The sequence below is a fragment of the Wyeomyia smithii genome, chromosome 2 (genome assembly GCF_029784165.1).
Source record: "Wyeomyia smithii strain HCP4-BCI-WySm-NY-G18 chromosome 2, ASM2978416v1, whole genome shotgun sequence".
NCBI lineage: Eukaryota > Metazoa > Arthropoda > Insecta > Diptera > Culicidae > Wyeomyia > Wyeomyia smithii.
The window spans coordinates 255529167-255545991 of record NC_073695.1 but is presented as its reverse complement, the minus strand read 5'-3'; positions in this window follow the sequence as shown (position 1 = coordinate 255545991).

The following is a 16825-nucleotide window of genomic DNA, read 5'->3' as shown; positions in this document are numbered from 1 at the left end:
GATGCTGAGCACGGTTGTTAAATTCGCTTCAACGTTTTTCCCTACGAATTGGGGAAAAGACAGAAAACCCTGAAGGCTGTTTTGCTGGGTGGGGCATTAATTTTCTGGGCGAATAGACTTTTGCGCGAGGTGAAAATGCGCATCGCTTTCAGGACTGGGAGATTGATTGGAAATGGCTGAAAAGGTGCCACCACCGTCGGTCGCCGCCGCCAGTGATGCATAGAGCATAAAATTCCACTGACTGATTCTGAATTAAAGCGACGCTGAAATTATGACCGAACAATGAAGCTCAACGCAACGGTTATTGATATGTGAGAGCATTTTACGACAACCATTTCGTCGAAGAGGAATAACACGTGGCCCTGTTTAGGACGAGGGCGGTACATTTATAGTTGAATGTTTTATTTATGAACTTCAAACTTTAAGTAAAAGAGCCGCTTATTTTCTGAAACATGTTTATCATTTCTGAATAATTAGGTTCTAAGCAATGGTTCGACGATATGCGAAGCTTTTAGTGCCATTTTATAGTCAGTTTACAAAAATACTGCTTCAAGAAAAACACTAATTAGTTCAACGCGCAGTACAATCTGGTCTTTCAGAATTGTAGAATAAAGTAAATTTTGGTTAGAAGTTGCAATATTTTCTACTGTAGAAATTGTTTTATGTTGTAGTTTACGTCCAGGTTCGGATTTCATATCTGGATTCATAATTAGATGAGTCAATTACTTCAATATGGATGAAATTCTATTAAATAGTTGCTCTAGAGTCAGCTTTTTTAATTTATTCAAGCAGCTGAAATTAAACGTTCTTAACCAAAGAATTTTAGGATTAGAAATCGGTAAAGGAAAGTGATCCCGGAATCGCTTAAACACTTTGAAAGTCCAGGAGAGACGAAGAAAGAACTTGATGTTTAATAAACTTGAGAAACGCTGATAACGCTCCAAAACTCCAAAAACACTAACACAAATTTGATTGAAAATTTAGCTCAGAATCACAGAAAATCGTTCCTGAATCATTATCAGTATCACTGGAACATGTCTCTAAAGTCATAAAAAAGGCAAAAATACAATTTGATCTTAAATGAGGCCTTGAACCACTGAACGACGTTTCTAAGGGTCAGAAAAAAACGAAAAATCAAGATGAAAGACAAAAAATCAAGATAAAAAACGAAAAAAATCGACAAAGAGTTGATCCATAACTAAGCCAGAAATTGCTGAAAAACTATTATATGAAGGCAAGGAAAAACTAAGAAAAATTTGATCCCGAACCGGCTGTAAAACGTTTGAAAAATCAGAAAAGATGAAAAATATATATTCAGCTTTTCACGCGCCATAATGGCGGATGCTATAATGCAAAGTTCGTAATAAATTACTCACCCTTTTGACAACTCTGCTGCCGTCAGTTTGAAGTCTTCATACAATTTATTAAAAGAAAAATATATCTGGCAACATTTGTGTTGCCAGTTTTTCAGAAATCGCAAATCTGACGTAAGGAGAGAGGTTCACATATTACGAACACGCATTATAGCGACCGCCATTATGGTGCGTAAAAAGCTGGATAGTATTAAAGCTCAAAGATGCATAAAAACGCTTAAAAAGACCAGAGAATCCAAAGAAAAGGTTTATTCTCAAATTTAGCTTAGATTTGCAGTGATACAGAAAATGCTTAAAAAGATTTGATTTCAAATTCATAGCACAGAAAAGACGAAACAAATTGATGGCAAATTATACTCAGAATCGCTTTTAAGCGAGCAATGTATGAAATTTAAATTATATCTCAGAAAAAATTAAATTTTAAATTAAATCTCAGAAAAAATCAGAGAAGGTGGAAAATGTATGTAATCCCTTTTTAATCTCAGAATCACGATATTTAGCATTTTGGACTCAGGATCGATGATAATCGCTTTTAAAGGTCAGAAAATGTGTTTGATCACTAAGTACTTCAAAACAGCTGAAAATGCACCATCAGGGCCAGAATAGACGAGTTCGATCCCCAATTTACGACTTAGAAAAGCAGCAAAGTTGATGGCGAATTAGACGAAAAATAAGTACAGTAGGATTCCGTTTTTGGCATGTTCCGGTTTTGGCATGCTCCGTTTTTGGCACTCTCCGATTTTGGCAACATTATATAGTACATAGCATACAAAAATTTATACAACAAACTGACCTGATTTTAACACTTGTTCTAGGTTAAAACTGAAAACATTTTACGCCTGATAAATTTTAACAAGCTGAACTACCAACACTATTGGTATGCTGTAGACATATGCTTAGTAGGGTGGCAGCGAAAAAGGTCGTGTCAAATTTCTAAGCCCGATCATGTACATTGTGTTCATTGGCCTAAAACAAAATGATTTGTGTAAAATTTCAGCTCAATCGGACATGATTTAGAGGTGCCTCGTAGCGCTCAAAGTTTTGATTTTTCGACCCTCGAAAAACTACCAAGGGGGGAGTACAGGAAATTGGGAAAATCGATTTTTTTTTTTTCGATGCCAAATGTCTTAAAAATGCATAAAATGTCGAGATCTGGTGTTATCTCGAAAACAAAAAAAAAATTACCGAAAATCGACCTTCTGGTACTAAGCTGTTTTCTGAGCAACCGAAGGCTTAATATGGAATATTTTAATCGGCTTCTAAAATGACTCACAGCTCGTTCCAAACTAGATGTAAATAATTTTACTGTTCATTAGGTGTCTCAAACTCGATTTTCATTAGGGTGGTTCATTTATTTTTTACTAGGGTGGTTCCAAAAACAATTAAAATTTAATTTGAATGGGTTTAGTTCGAAAAATGCTCATTTTTATTTGTCATCTGACATCTTATACTTGATATACCACAAGGATGGACCAACTAGTCTTCCGTAAGGGTGGTGGCAACTACGAAAACTATGCAATTTTATGATATTCAAAGAAAAAGAGAACTCTAACCTCTTAATCCTCTGTTACATGCACTGTTATGTTTTGTACAAAACTCTTTGTAATTTCCCATTTAAAAAATATTGCTTGTCATGGCACAAGTAATGCAACGGTAATGACATAAGCTTCCTATTATGATTGCTTATTCCTATTCAATAACAATAAATTTTATTTCAGTTGTTTTTGGAACCATCCTAGTGAAAAAATAAACGATCCATCCTAATGAACATCAAGTTTGAGATACCAAATGAACATTAAAATAATTCACATCTGGTTTGGAACGAATAGTGAGTCATTTAAGAAGCCCGTTCAGAAATATTCCATATTAAGCCCTCGGTTGCTCAGAAAACGGCTCCCAGTCCCAGAAGGTCGATTTTCAGTCAAAAATTTTTTTTCGAGATAACACCAGATCTCGACGTTTTATGCATTTTCAAGACATTTGGCACTGACAAAAAATCGATTTTCCCAATTTCCTGTGCTCCCCCCTAGGTAGGCAGGTTGCAAAATCACAACTTTGAGCGCTTTGAGGCACCCCTAAATCATGTCTGATTAGGCTGAAATTTGCACAGATCTTTTTTTTTGGCCAATGAACAAAATGTACATGGTCGGTTTTTGAAAAACGGTAATGAGATTTTTTTCATACAAGCATTGCCACCCTAATGCTTAGTTACGTGGGGGCTGTTCTATCAATGATTTTGTGACGATAGGATTTCTCCGCGAGGTCTTCTTGTTTGCTTTTTTCTGTTTGTTAACATGCCCGAAAATATATGTTTTTCATAAAAGGCCATCCACATACCACGTAGACAGCTTGGGAGGGGGTGGGGTGGGGTTTGGGTGATGTCCACGGTCCTTACAAAAAAAAAAAAAAAGAATTTATATGGGCATTTGTCCACGGAGGGGTACTAATCGTTAAAAATCTGTCCACGTGGTATGTGGATGGCCCCTAATGTATTTCAAATGAAGCAAGCGTGATTATATGCAGTTCCCCTAGAATGGTATATCACACAGCGCAAAATTTAATTTTGAAAATCAATTATAAATTTATTAAAAGACTAATTAGTAGCTGTTACTCATCAAATGGGTAAAAAAACTAAGTCAATAAAAGGCCGTGCCACTTTTCCAAAAATGGGTGAAATTTCGCTCACTAATGAGTAACTTAAATTAAACGGGTATTTGACTTCAACTGAAAACAACGCAGTGTCGTATAAAATAGGTTTGGTATATGAAACCAGTCGTCGTTTTCACTCACTTACTTCTAAATCAAACAGGGTTTTTGACGTCGAACTACAACAGCGAACGTTATATACGACTGATTTTGTTATAAACCTAATGAATCTTATAAATAAATAAATTCTCATAATAATTTCGAAGTGTCAAATGGAATATATTACTGACAAAAAAGATTTCATATTTTGGCATGGTTCCAGTTTTGGCAACTGAAATTTAAAATTGAGTTGCCAAAAACGGAAACTTACCGTAAAAAATAATTGGAGCCCAATTGAGCTTAGAAATACTGAAAAAACGTTTCTCAACTTTGGGGATTTACGAGACATGAACTTTAAAACGTTTTAATTAAAAAATAGAAAAATAGAATTTTAATTCGAATTAAACTCAGGATTTTTGAGGACGCTTTCAGAGGCCAAGAAAGGCGAAAGAAAATTCGATACCAAATTGAGCTGTAAAAAGGTTCAGATGACGAAAAAGAATTTATCACCAAATAGCAAGAAATCGCTAAGAAAATTGGTATAAACCAGAAAAGTCGAAATAATAATTGAGCTCAAAATCTCTGAAAAACTCTTCTCAAGGTAGAAATAGCAGCAACAGAATTTACTACCCAATTTACTAAAAACTCTTCTTTAAACGACAATAATGAATGCGGTCCCTAAATATTGCTTCTAATCCCTGAAAAAATGTTGTATGACAAAAAAGTTAAAAAGAGAATTCGACCCCGATTTTAGCTCGAGTTCGATGAAAAACGGTTCTAAAGATTGGAAAAACGAAAAAATTAGATAACACAGCGATTTTTGATATTATCACGGTCAAAAAAATGTTTTATTTCAAGCTACAAAGTGTAGTCCGGAAAAGTGTAGCTACACCGCGAAAAAGAATTCGACAGAATACACTCGATGTGAGAAATAAAGTGTCGGTATATGATACATATTCTGATTTAAATCTATGTCAATGTATTGGCAGTACAACTGTTACGTTATCCTTTACAAACATTCATTGTGCGAGTTTAGTACAAAATTTGTGTGAATCGGGAAGTACAAGTACAAGACTTAAGCTTTTGCGTGTAGTATTAAAGCTGAAAACTGCACTAAAACACCTAAAAAAACAAGAAAATGCGAAATGCGAAACATATTAAAAGCAAATAATTCTCAGAATCGCTTAAAATGCATCTAAAGGCCAGACTAGGCGAATTTGATTCCCAATTTACGTCTTAGGCGGAATAGGCCAAGAATCGTTTTAAAAAGCGAAATAAAGTAAAAATATTTGGAATGCAATTAGGCTAAGAATTACTGAAAAACGTTTCTCAAGTTCGGGAAACTACGAGAAGAGAATTTGATTTCGAACTAGGCTCAGAATAACTTTAAAACGCCTTAATTATCAAAATAGGGAAAATATAGAATTTTAATTCAAATTAAACTCGAAATTACTGAAAACGTTCCCACAGGCCAAGAAAGGCGAGAGAAAATTCGATACTTAACTGAACTGTAAACGCCAATAAAAGCATCGGATTTTCTTTTTGTTTTTCAGATGACGAAAAAGAATTAATCACAAATATAGCCATAAAGAGCTGAGAAAACTGGTACAAGCCAGAAAAGACGAAATAATAATTGAGCTCAAAATCACGGAAAAAACACTTCTTAAGGTTAGAAAAAGCAGCAACAAAACTTGCTACCCAATTTACTTAAAACGCATCTTCAAACAACAATAAAGAATGCGGTCCCTAAATATTGATATTTTTTTTTGTATTTCAATATGACTCCCTTTTTACAACTTTTGAACCACGTGTTCTATCATTATAATTCATCAGTTAACCCTTAACTAGCCCGCTCATCTGATATTAGTATCGTTAACATCGGTTGTGTAGTTTCTCTGATATTGAATTTTTGTGGTTTTCACATGTTGATACAATACAGACGAAGTTACAGTCCGATTACAGTAAAATTCAATTGGGTGTTATGAGGCAGCTGGACCTTTCATTTGACACCAATTTTGTGGAAATCGGTTCAGCCATCTCTGAGAAAAGTGAGTGAGATTAAATAGTCTCCTGAACACGTTTCTTTCCGTAACTTTTGAATCACAATCTTCCAATCCTTTTTGGAAAATTTGGAAGAGTTTTTGAAGGTAGCCGGTTCATTCAAAAGTAATTTTGTTAAAATTGTTTGTGTAGTTTCTGAGATAATCAACTTTCTTGATTGTCACATTTTGATAAATAGCATACAAACTAAAAATCCGATTACAATAGAATTTGATACGGTTTTATGGGGCAACTTGACGTTTCATTTGAGAATAATTTGACCTTAAACCATGCTCAGAATCACTGGATTGCGTTTTCAAAGGCATGAGGAAGCGAAGGTAAATTTGCTCTTTTATTTGGCCAAAGAAAGGCAAAAAAGGATTCGAATTTAAAAAAATCTCAGATTCATTGGAAAACGCTTCCAATGGCCAGCAGATGCCAGAACAGAGTTTGCTGTAAGTGATACGATAAATAAAGGAATTTTAATTAATTTTGGGCATTAGTGAACGAAAAGTTTAAACCAGTTAAACAAGTTTAAACAAAAAAATCTCATGGCATTCCCTACCTCGGGATGAAGCAGGTATTAACACGATAAATAATTCAAAGAAAAATAATTTAGAGAGAACTTTGGTTAAAATGCTTACTACAGATTGTGTAAATTTTGCATGAAAAACACCAAAACTGTACGTTTTAGAAGAACTTACTTTTACTTTTACGGCGACAGACCGATTATCGATCCAATTCCGCATCCAGATTACGTCGTCGTGTCACTCGGTCTTGGGCTGCCATCCCCTAATCTCCCCTAACACCTAACACCTTGAAGTCGACGGCCTCTATCTACTGAATATAGTCTTCGCTGGTCGTTCTTCCGGCATTCTAGCTACATGCCCAACCCACTGCAACCTGTCGTGTTTTATCCGCTTAACTATATCCGCCGATTTGTACACTTAATGGTTCATGCGTTTGCGCTAAACACCATTTTCTAGTTTACCGCCAAGTGCTCAACGCAAAATTTTACGCTCAAAAACACCAAGAGCTCGCCGATCGGTCTCTTTCAACGACCATGCTTCGTGGCATAATTCGTCATAACTCACTTCTCTTAACTGTGACGTACGCTGCCCTAAAGTCTATAAACAGATGGTGAGTCTGCAAGTTGAATTCTCGAAATTTATCGAGGATCTGTCCCAGGATGAACATTTGATCCGTAGTGGAGCGTCCCCCTCGAAAGGCCTCCTGCAAGAGAATTTTGTAACTGGTATTGAGAAGGGTTATGTCCCGATAATTATTACAGTCCAGAAGGTGGCCTTTCTCGTAGTTCGGAGATTCTACGACCAGCCGAGGGTAAATCTTTATCGGACCACACTCTTGGCATAATCTGGTGTAAAGCACGATACAGCTGTTCGTCCCCACTCCTCACCAGTTGCCTTGCAGTTCCTTAGCTCTTTCACTGCTTTCTTCACCTCGTCCATGGTTGGTGGGTCCACAGCTTTGCCATCATCCTCAATCACCATCCTGCTCCTTTCGACTACGCTGTATTCTTCACCATTCAACAGCACACTAAAAAGTTTCTTCTAACGCCTGGCCATCTCCGTTCTATCGGTAATCAGGTTCCCCTCCCTATCGTTGCACTTGACAGGGGCTGACACGTTTCGGTTCCCGATGCTATTAATCTTCTTGTATAAGCTTCTCGCATCGTGCCTTGAGAAGCAACCTTCCGCCTCCGCAATAATACGCTCGTAATGCTGTATTTCTTCCGTCGATGGAGTTTTTTTTCAGCAGCTCTAGCTTCCCGGTATCTACCTACGCTCGGACGAGTCACAGCCGTGGCTAACATGTGAACTCTGGCGCGGCAATTTTCATTTGTCGCTCGCTGGTACTCAGCGTCAAACCACTCATTGGACGTGGCTGTCACAGATGTACCCAACACTTCTCCCGCTGTGGAGCTAATTGTACTGTAGATATGCCTCCACTGCTTATTCAGGCAACCTCCAACTTGATCCTCGATCAGCTCATCAACCTTCCGCAGGTACTCTGTAGCCACTTCTCCAGTTGATAGCCGATGGATGTTCAACTGTATTCTCCTTGTTGTCCTAGATTTCAACACGTTGGACAATCAGGCGCAAATCTTGGATACCACGAGATAATGATCCGAGTTAACGTTTGGCCCTCTGACCGACCTTACGTCTGTAACGTCATCAGAGCAGGCCTCTCCAGTTGGGTGCCTCTAGGTGTGCTTTCGTATATTCCGGCCTGCAAAATAACTGCTACAGATAGCCATACCTCTGGCTGCAGCGAAATTGACAAGCCTCAGGCCGTTGTCGTTCGTAGTAGAGTGGAGGCTTTCTCTACCAATCACGGGGTGATGTTGTTGTACGCCGCTCCTAACAGGGGATACTGCCGCGTACGATCCCCCATCCCAGTCAGCATGCGACCATAGTTTCCACCGGGGGTTGGTTACCCGATCTCCGCTAAGGTTACTCGTATCCCGGTCGGCACCTCGTGGAGGTTGGGACAGGAGTTACTGAACAGAGGTGAATGATCACAATGGGGTCTCAAGTGACACGTGCCCAGCCATTTACCAACCACGCTTGTAAAGTACAAATAATGTAAACTAGAGACCGAGAAAAATGTAAGAGAATTCGATCCAAATTGAGCTCAGAATCGCTTTAATAGTTAGTGAAAACGGGAAAACAATTTGCCCAGTTTTGGTCAATAATGTTTCTAAAAGTGAGACAAGGCAAAAACAAATTTTATCCTTGTAAGGCTGAGAATCGCTGAAAAACTGGCCTGAAAAGATAAAGAATTTGATTTGAAAATAAACTCACAATCTTTGGAAAACACTTCCCACAAGATCATTCATCAACATCATATTGGGCGAGAATAAACGTGTTTTAATAATTTGCAATTAGTATAACTTATATTTATTTTGATTTACTTCGTATCTGTCTAAAGTTATATAGTATGTATGAATGAGAGTGCTCAGCGTTTGAAAAAAAAAACCGGAATAGAAAAGCAGAAGCTCAAATACGTTTCTGTGTCTGAAGGCGTGAAAAGGGATACAATTAAATGAGAACAAAAACAATCTAGATATAATAGAAATGGGACAATATAGCAATATAGAACTGAATATTTTAGGAAAGTTTCTTCGCATTTTCAATACTTTAGTTTATTCAACAAGCACTGAAGAAGGCCATAAATACAAGCCCAAATTAGTTTCCACGTTTAAATAAAACACGAATTTATAGTCAGTTTGTTAAAATTCTGCTTGTGATAAACGCTTTTGATTTACCGAGCGAAGTATTCTTTTCTATTCTTGATCTCTTCAGTATTTAATTTTCATTTCAAGTATTTTTCTGATTGCCATGAGATATTTTAGCAGAATCCAAAATAATAATTTTGGTACCCTGCAAGGTACCTCTTTATGACATTTACGATTTTGTTGATGAAACGAGGTACGAAACGCAATAACATGTAGCGGCCAGAATTCCAAGGCTTTTTAACAATTCCAACTCTATTTGATAGTGTGCCTTCTTTATAAATTGTCTCATAATATATTTTTGAGTTCTATAGAGTAAGAACTTTACTGAGAAATATTACCATATGTAAAAAACTTAAGACACAGAATCGTCGAAAAACGCTTTGGAAGGCATGAGTAGGAGAAAAATAATTAGATCTTAAATTAAGCTACAAGTCGCTGAAAAACGTTTAAATATGCCAAAACAGGTTTTGGGCCCTAATCAAACTAAGAATCGTCGAAAATGTTGGTAAAGGGCAGAAAAAGCGCAAACATAATTTGATCCCAAATTAGACACAGAATCGCTTAAAAGCGCTTCTTGAGACTACAATAGGCGAGAATAAAAGTTGATTTCAAATTATTCCCAGTACTACCAAACATTGAAAAACAATTGACCTCTAGTTGAGCTCAGAATCGCTGAAATACGGATAAAGAGTTTGATCTCAAATACTCAGAGCCGCGGAATAACGCTTCTGAAAACGAAATAAAAATTTGATCTCTATTAAGGAATTACAAATTACGTTCAGAATCGCTGGAAATGCTTCTAAAAGCATGCGAAGACGAGAAATTCCAAATTCGGACTTAGAATCGCCATAAAACAATTTCAAAGGTTAGAGAAGGCGACAATAAATGAAAAATGCTTCTAAAGTTTGGTAAAATGCAAGAAATTGCATTCTGAATTAAGCTGAAAACCACAGAAAATACTTCTAAGTAGCAGAACAAAAAATTTGATCCCAAATAAAGAACAAACTCACTGGAAATCGCTTCATGAAACTACAATATACTTAGTAGTCGCTGAAAAATGTCCCGTAAGTTCAGAAAAGGTGAAAAAATTATCTCAAAATCGTTGAAATATGTTTCAAAAGACCAGGAAAGTCGAAAAAATAATTTGAACCCCAATTGGATTTAGAATCGTTGAAAACGCCTTACTACATATCAGAAATTGGGATAAAGTACTACTGGAAAGTGTTTCTGTAGGTCAAAGAAGGTGAGAGAAAGGTCCAGAATCGTTGTAAAACGCTTGTAGCAGGAAATTCAACATATGTTAAAATTAACCGAAAGCCAAATATTATATGATATTTGGCCCGTCGGACTTTTTTTGAAACTCCTGTTATCACAACAATTGCTATAACTTGTTTTAGTTAAAAAGTAACGTGATAAAGAAGAATCAAGTAAATACACTGTACTTACTTATTTGTACTTATTTATTTCGAGACCAACCGAAACAAAGTTATTTGTATTCACTTTAACTGAATATATTCCCCGAAAGAATACAGCTCGAGCAAAATAATCCATTTCGATGGAATCCGTTGATAACATAAGAACAATTTGGAACCGTCTTTTTTGTACCGAAACGGTATTCTATTCCCTGCACAGGGGAAATTTAACGCACTTCCTTATGACTCCATTCACTAGAAAACAAACGATCCGCAGCGTAATACTGGATAAGCACTCCGAAGAAAAATCCATCATCTCAAACGGTACATTCGTCCTTCGGAACGGACAACCTCGTTAGCCTTCCTGCTACTGTAACGATGTGGGATCTCTGCGTGAAAACTGCCCAATTTAGTCTACTAGAGAATTTTTATACTAGAGAAAGTGAGAGAGAGACAACGGGGGCACCGAATCGCATTTCCCTCTTTTGCTTCCTATAAATTATTCACACACTACATTCATTCATATGCGGGAGACCACTTTCACTTTTCCGTAACTTCTTCTCTTCCATCCATTACACTGGGATGGGACAGGACTGGAAAGGCAAGAACGGGACGCTAGCGGGGTTCTGCTGGTTTGCGAAAATTTTCCATCGATATGATGGCAACCTTCTTCAGCCGCAAACAATAATAGCCTGCTACTGGCAGAAGAACAAGACTTGGAAAGGATTTTCCCGATAAGGACTGTCGTAAAATACCTCCCCCGCACTCCGTACCCAACCATGTGAGAAGTTCACCGAATGTAGTTGTTCCTGTTGTTGATGTCTTTCGGTTGCAAAAAGGGTCGCACATAAAATACAAACACACGGTTCCACAGTTTGCTATCCGTTTCGCAGGAGGAGGAAAAACAGGGAAGCCACCATCACGGGAAGAAAACTAACAACTGCAATCGAATCGAAAGTCTGCGAAAAAGTGCCGAATGAAAAGGAAGCGAATTTATGAATCCTTTTGAATATAAATTGACTGATATCGACTTATCACGGAAATAATAAAAGATAGTCGACTGCGCTCGAGCTCTGAACGGAACTGCGAACACCCGAACGTCATCAACGGAGGTTCGACCTGCAAGGAAGGGAGGGGTAGGGGAAAACTTGTCGAAGCCAATTCACTGCGGGCCGGTCGATTGTAGTTCCCTTCCGTTGTCTTCAGTTTTCTCTGATGTTGGAGGATGTCAGATGGTAGAGTGTTGGAACTGGCACTGGGTGGGAAAGGGGACTGTTTGAAGGGGGAAAACATTCGATTGATTGGGTATGTTGAACTTCAATAAGATTGGAAGAAAGTTATTTTTGTGGTTATCCCACAATTATTTTTTTAATATACATTTTCGAATACATTTTTCTGGTACAAACAATGGAACAAAGGATTATATATGGATGATTCCATATAAGAAAAACCGGTGATTATTACTATTATTTTTCAGCTAGTACCATTCCGTTATGTTTGGTTTTAAAATATTTTTTTTTTTAATTAATGCCTTAAACAAAGTTTCATGGATATAATTTAATTTGTACGTCCTATTCCGACCCAGTGCCACATTAACCAGGGATGATGTGATGCGGTCCGCTCGAGGTTGTCAGACAATCGACACGATCTTCACCAGCCAATAATAAATACACACTTGAGCGGCTCTCGTCTTCGTCGTCATCGTCGTCCTCGGGGTGTCAAGCAGGAAGTGAAAATCGAAAGGCAACAGCAGCAGCAGCAGCCCCGGAAAACTGCTAAGAAAATCTCTCCGGAAAACCAGCAATAAAACTCACAAAAGAAAGCTCGGAATCAGCTTCATCCCAGGGTCCGGCCCAGTAGTGGTGCGCCATCGTGTCGTCATCCGAAATGGCAATGTGTTGTCGTTATTTTCAGACTCAGCACAAAATCTGGCAATCCCGTTGAGCGGCCCTTTTCGTGGGGGGCGGGTGCGTGTGTGCGAGGGCACGGGTGCGGGCGCGAGGATGGACTGTGGACGCGGCAGAACCGTAATTTGGTTATCTCTCGCCAGTTCTGCCTGGTGTGCCGAAGCTCGGAGCAGAGTTGAAAAGCTGATGCTGGAGCTGTCATGCGACGAGAAATGGAACTTCAGATTATGCTTGCACATCAAGTTATTTTTCAGTGTTACTTTGCACAACGACATTCTGCGATTCTGCTCGGTCTGCTGCTGCTGCTGCTACTGCTGCAACTGACTAAGTGCTGCAGGGAGTCGACTGAGGGCAAAGGGGGAGAAGACGTGGTGCTCATATATTCAGAGCGACGTTCGGAAGCGGAAAATCGTTGCCATCCTGCTGCTGACATATGCCGGTTCACGGTTTCATTGCTGAAAAAAGGTGATAATTTGCGTCTGCAAAGAATGTCACATCGTGCCTGAACGTTTTTCCTACAGCTTCCGTTGTTCAATTTTGCAGTGTCAATTTATTGCCGAGGTAGATCTGGTAAGTACTACTGCTACAGCTGATGTAATTAATTAAGCCCCGAAAACTGGCAAAGTCTGACCTTGAAGGAAACATTTCGACAAAAATATTGATGAACACGAAACAAATGGATAAAACATAAATAAACATTCTCGGGTTCCGAGAAGTTCTATCCAGTACAAAAACTTGGCAAGCTTATTTGGTCTTAAATAAATTGGAATAAATCCATGCCTATTTTGTTGTGATCAACCGTAAACCAGTTCCTGGAAGCTTTTTGGTAAATCTCGTCACTCTGGTTGGACTGAATATTCGACAGCAGTTCGATTCTCATTTTCGTTTCGTTGTGCCTTCGAACGTAGGAGTTTACTTTTCGCTGCCAAGAATTTTCCGACAGCAGCAGAGAAGCATGAGCCTGAATTAATTTCCACTCCACACGGATACACGCTGCTGTACAGTTTCCTGTTTACTGCTTCCTGGGCCCAGGTTTGGATGGACGAAACCCGATGCTCGCTGACTGACATGAGGATGCTGCTGATGTATTATTCATGCTCATCACAATCAGGTTTTGTGTGCTCAAGCCCAAGTAAAGCAGCAGTGGTGGGTATACGTGAACGTGAAGAGACTAGTGGAAGCAAAAATCAAGCAGTCCTACTGCTGAGCACACACTATTCTAGCTCTGCTAAACAACATCGGCGGAGGCAGGTTGAAACAAATCAAACCTTTCGCCTCGGTTGCACGGATGCTGTGGCATAAATATTAGGACGATTTCGTCATATTCCCTCTCGGAGAGGTCTCCGCTTCTGGAATTAATGCAGATTGATACCGAGATGAGATCATCGCAGCAGTTTTATGGATATTTTCATACAACATTCTGAGCGTCCTCTAGGGCGAAGAAGTCAGCAGATTTTAAATGGTCTAGTGGTGGGCTCGACAAGAGGGGAATCCTAAACCACGTAGTCATATTTCGGTTAGTTTTTGTTTATATTAAATATTGTTTATCTCAATTTTTTTATGGTGTGTTTTCCTAGGAGAGCAATCTTGATTTAATTAAATATCCCAAAGCAATGTTACTTAAAGCGGCCATATCTCAGATTTGTTAGAGCATTGCGATAGATTAAAGTATTAACTGAAAATGAACAATATGAAAAATAATATAAAATAGTTCACGAACTAACTGTAGGCAGAAATATGCTCCCATCTACGCAAAGCTTCTAGTTATAAATAAAAAATATCGTTTGACTCATGAGTTATTTTAAATTGAAAACTAATTTGTTGCCGAATGATCATTATATGAAATAAACAAATCCCGCTAAATTACATATTCAAACGTTAATTTAGAAGTAATAAACGAAATGAGAAACGCCTAATGTTTTTATAAAAATATATAAAATTTAGCATCGAGTATACAAAGTATTCTATCAATTTTCGGCAGTTGAAGCAGTGATTTTAATTTGAACTGTTGACTTCCGAACTATTCCTTGAGAAAAGTTGCGGAAAGTTAAACTGAGCTTCTGCGTATGGTTGTAAAGAATAAGCACTAATGCATTCTTAGGAACATGCCATATTAGACTGGGACACGGTTAAAAAATTTTCGCTCCAATGCACTTTTCGTGTTCCTTATGGGTCCCATGACAACTGTGTAATTTTGCAGATCGATCGGTGAAACGCCCGATTTGCGCCCGTTTTTTAAAGTTTCCATACGATTTTATATGGGAAAATTCACTTTTTCAAAACTCATTCTCTATAAATTCCCAGTTGGATCCTAAAAATAAATCGATACATGATATTTGTAGGAAATTTTCCTGGGGAAAACTCTTTCAAAGACCGTAAGGCGCTACGATGCTTGTAGAAACAGCTATTCACCTCAAACTGATTGAATGTCTGACAAGCGGCTCACCATTGAATTTTACTAGCAATACTGCTGCAGCATGCTGCTGTTGCAGATTCAACCATGTGATGAGAAAGGATATCGCTTAAATTTATCTTGGAGGCTTCCCCGAAGATACTATGAGCAAAAATCACACTTTGAAAATTAATTCCACGCGAAATTATTTCTCATACTTAAGCAAGTCTGCAATAGCAGCATGCTGTAGCAGTGTTGCTGGAAAATTTCAATTGTGAGCCGTTCGTCAGACATTCAATCAGTTTGGGGTGAACAGCTGTTTCCACAAGCATCGTAGCGCCTTACGGTCTTCAGAAGAGTTTTTTCCAGGAAAATTTCCTACAAATATCATGTATCGATTTAGTTTTAGGACCCAACTGGGAATTTATAGAGAATAAGTATTGAAAAAGTGAATTTTCCCATATAAAATCGTATGGAAACTTTAAAAATCGGGCGCAAATCGGGCGTTTCACCGATCGATCTGAAAAGTTACACAGTTGTTATGAGACCCATAAGGAACACAAAAAGTGCGTGGGAGCTAACATTTATTTTTTGTCCCACCCTAATGCCATATCTTGGGAACAAACCAGAGAGTAATAATTTTGCGTGAGAGCGTTAAAATAACAATAGTGACCTATCGACAAAATTTTAGTATCTTTTATCTTAGTAAATTACTCATTATTCATCTGAGTTCGCTTTGCAAAAATCCTTATTTTGGTGTCGATTAGAATATCTGCCGCTCTGTATCCCCCTTTTTGTTGCAAAAAAAATTATTCTTCTTCTCACAATTCATAGACGTAAAAGGTCCGAAAAATATTAATGGATGATTTTTAACCCTGGAATGATGCGTCAATTTGACTCCTCGCTTGCAGCAATATTACCCATTTGTATCTGACCGTGCGTCGATTTTTTCTCGGTCTTTCTTGATCAATATACAAAGAAATATTTAAACCTTAATGCTGGTTTTTGTTATATATAGATGTGTTAACACTGTAGTGACCATTTATCGATATTTTTTGAAGAAAAACTTGCATTTTTAATTTTTAAAGTCGGGAATCACTTTGACGCATGATTATCGCATATCAAGGTATTATGTATTATCTTTTCAGGGTTAAAAGTAATAAACCAATGAAGCCTGACAAAAATAAAAGAATTTTTGTTCGGAAGTGTTTCCTGTAGGAGCCTATGACCACTGCTACCATGGTCGGAAAGTAATGATTTTCGGCCAAAATTATTTTTTTGGTGTAAAATTGTTAATTTTCTTCAGTGGATGATTTTATCATTTTGAAAAAAGTGTTGTCGTGACGGAGGGGTTTCCATAAGCTACGTGAATTGTGACAAATTTTATTATTTTTCGAAAGAATAAAAAAAATCGTCAGTGTTTACAAACAAATAGTTACACTAATTCTACGTTTTCTCGATGTGTTTTGAACCAAATTGGTACGATAAGTACGATAAAATTCGGTGATAAATCACCCAAAAAATCAAAACTAGCATAATATATGAAATCTTTCAATTTTTTTACGAAAACGCAAATTTTCCGCAAACTTTTAAGATTGATTCTTGAAGAGCACAAGCAGGGCTTTCAGGCACACTATCAGGAGCTGTGCTTACACGTGCTTGCACTTAATAATTGTGAAGGTCAAAATTACGAAAAT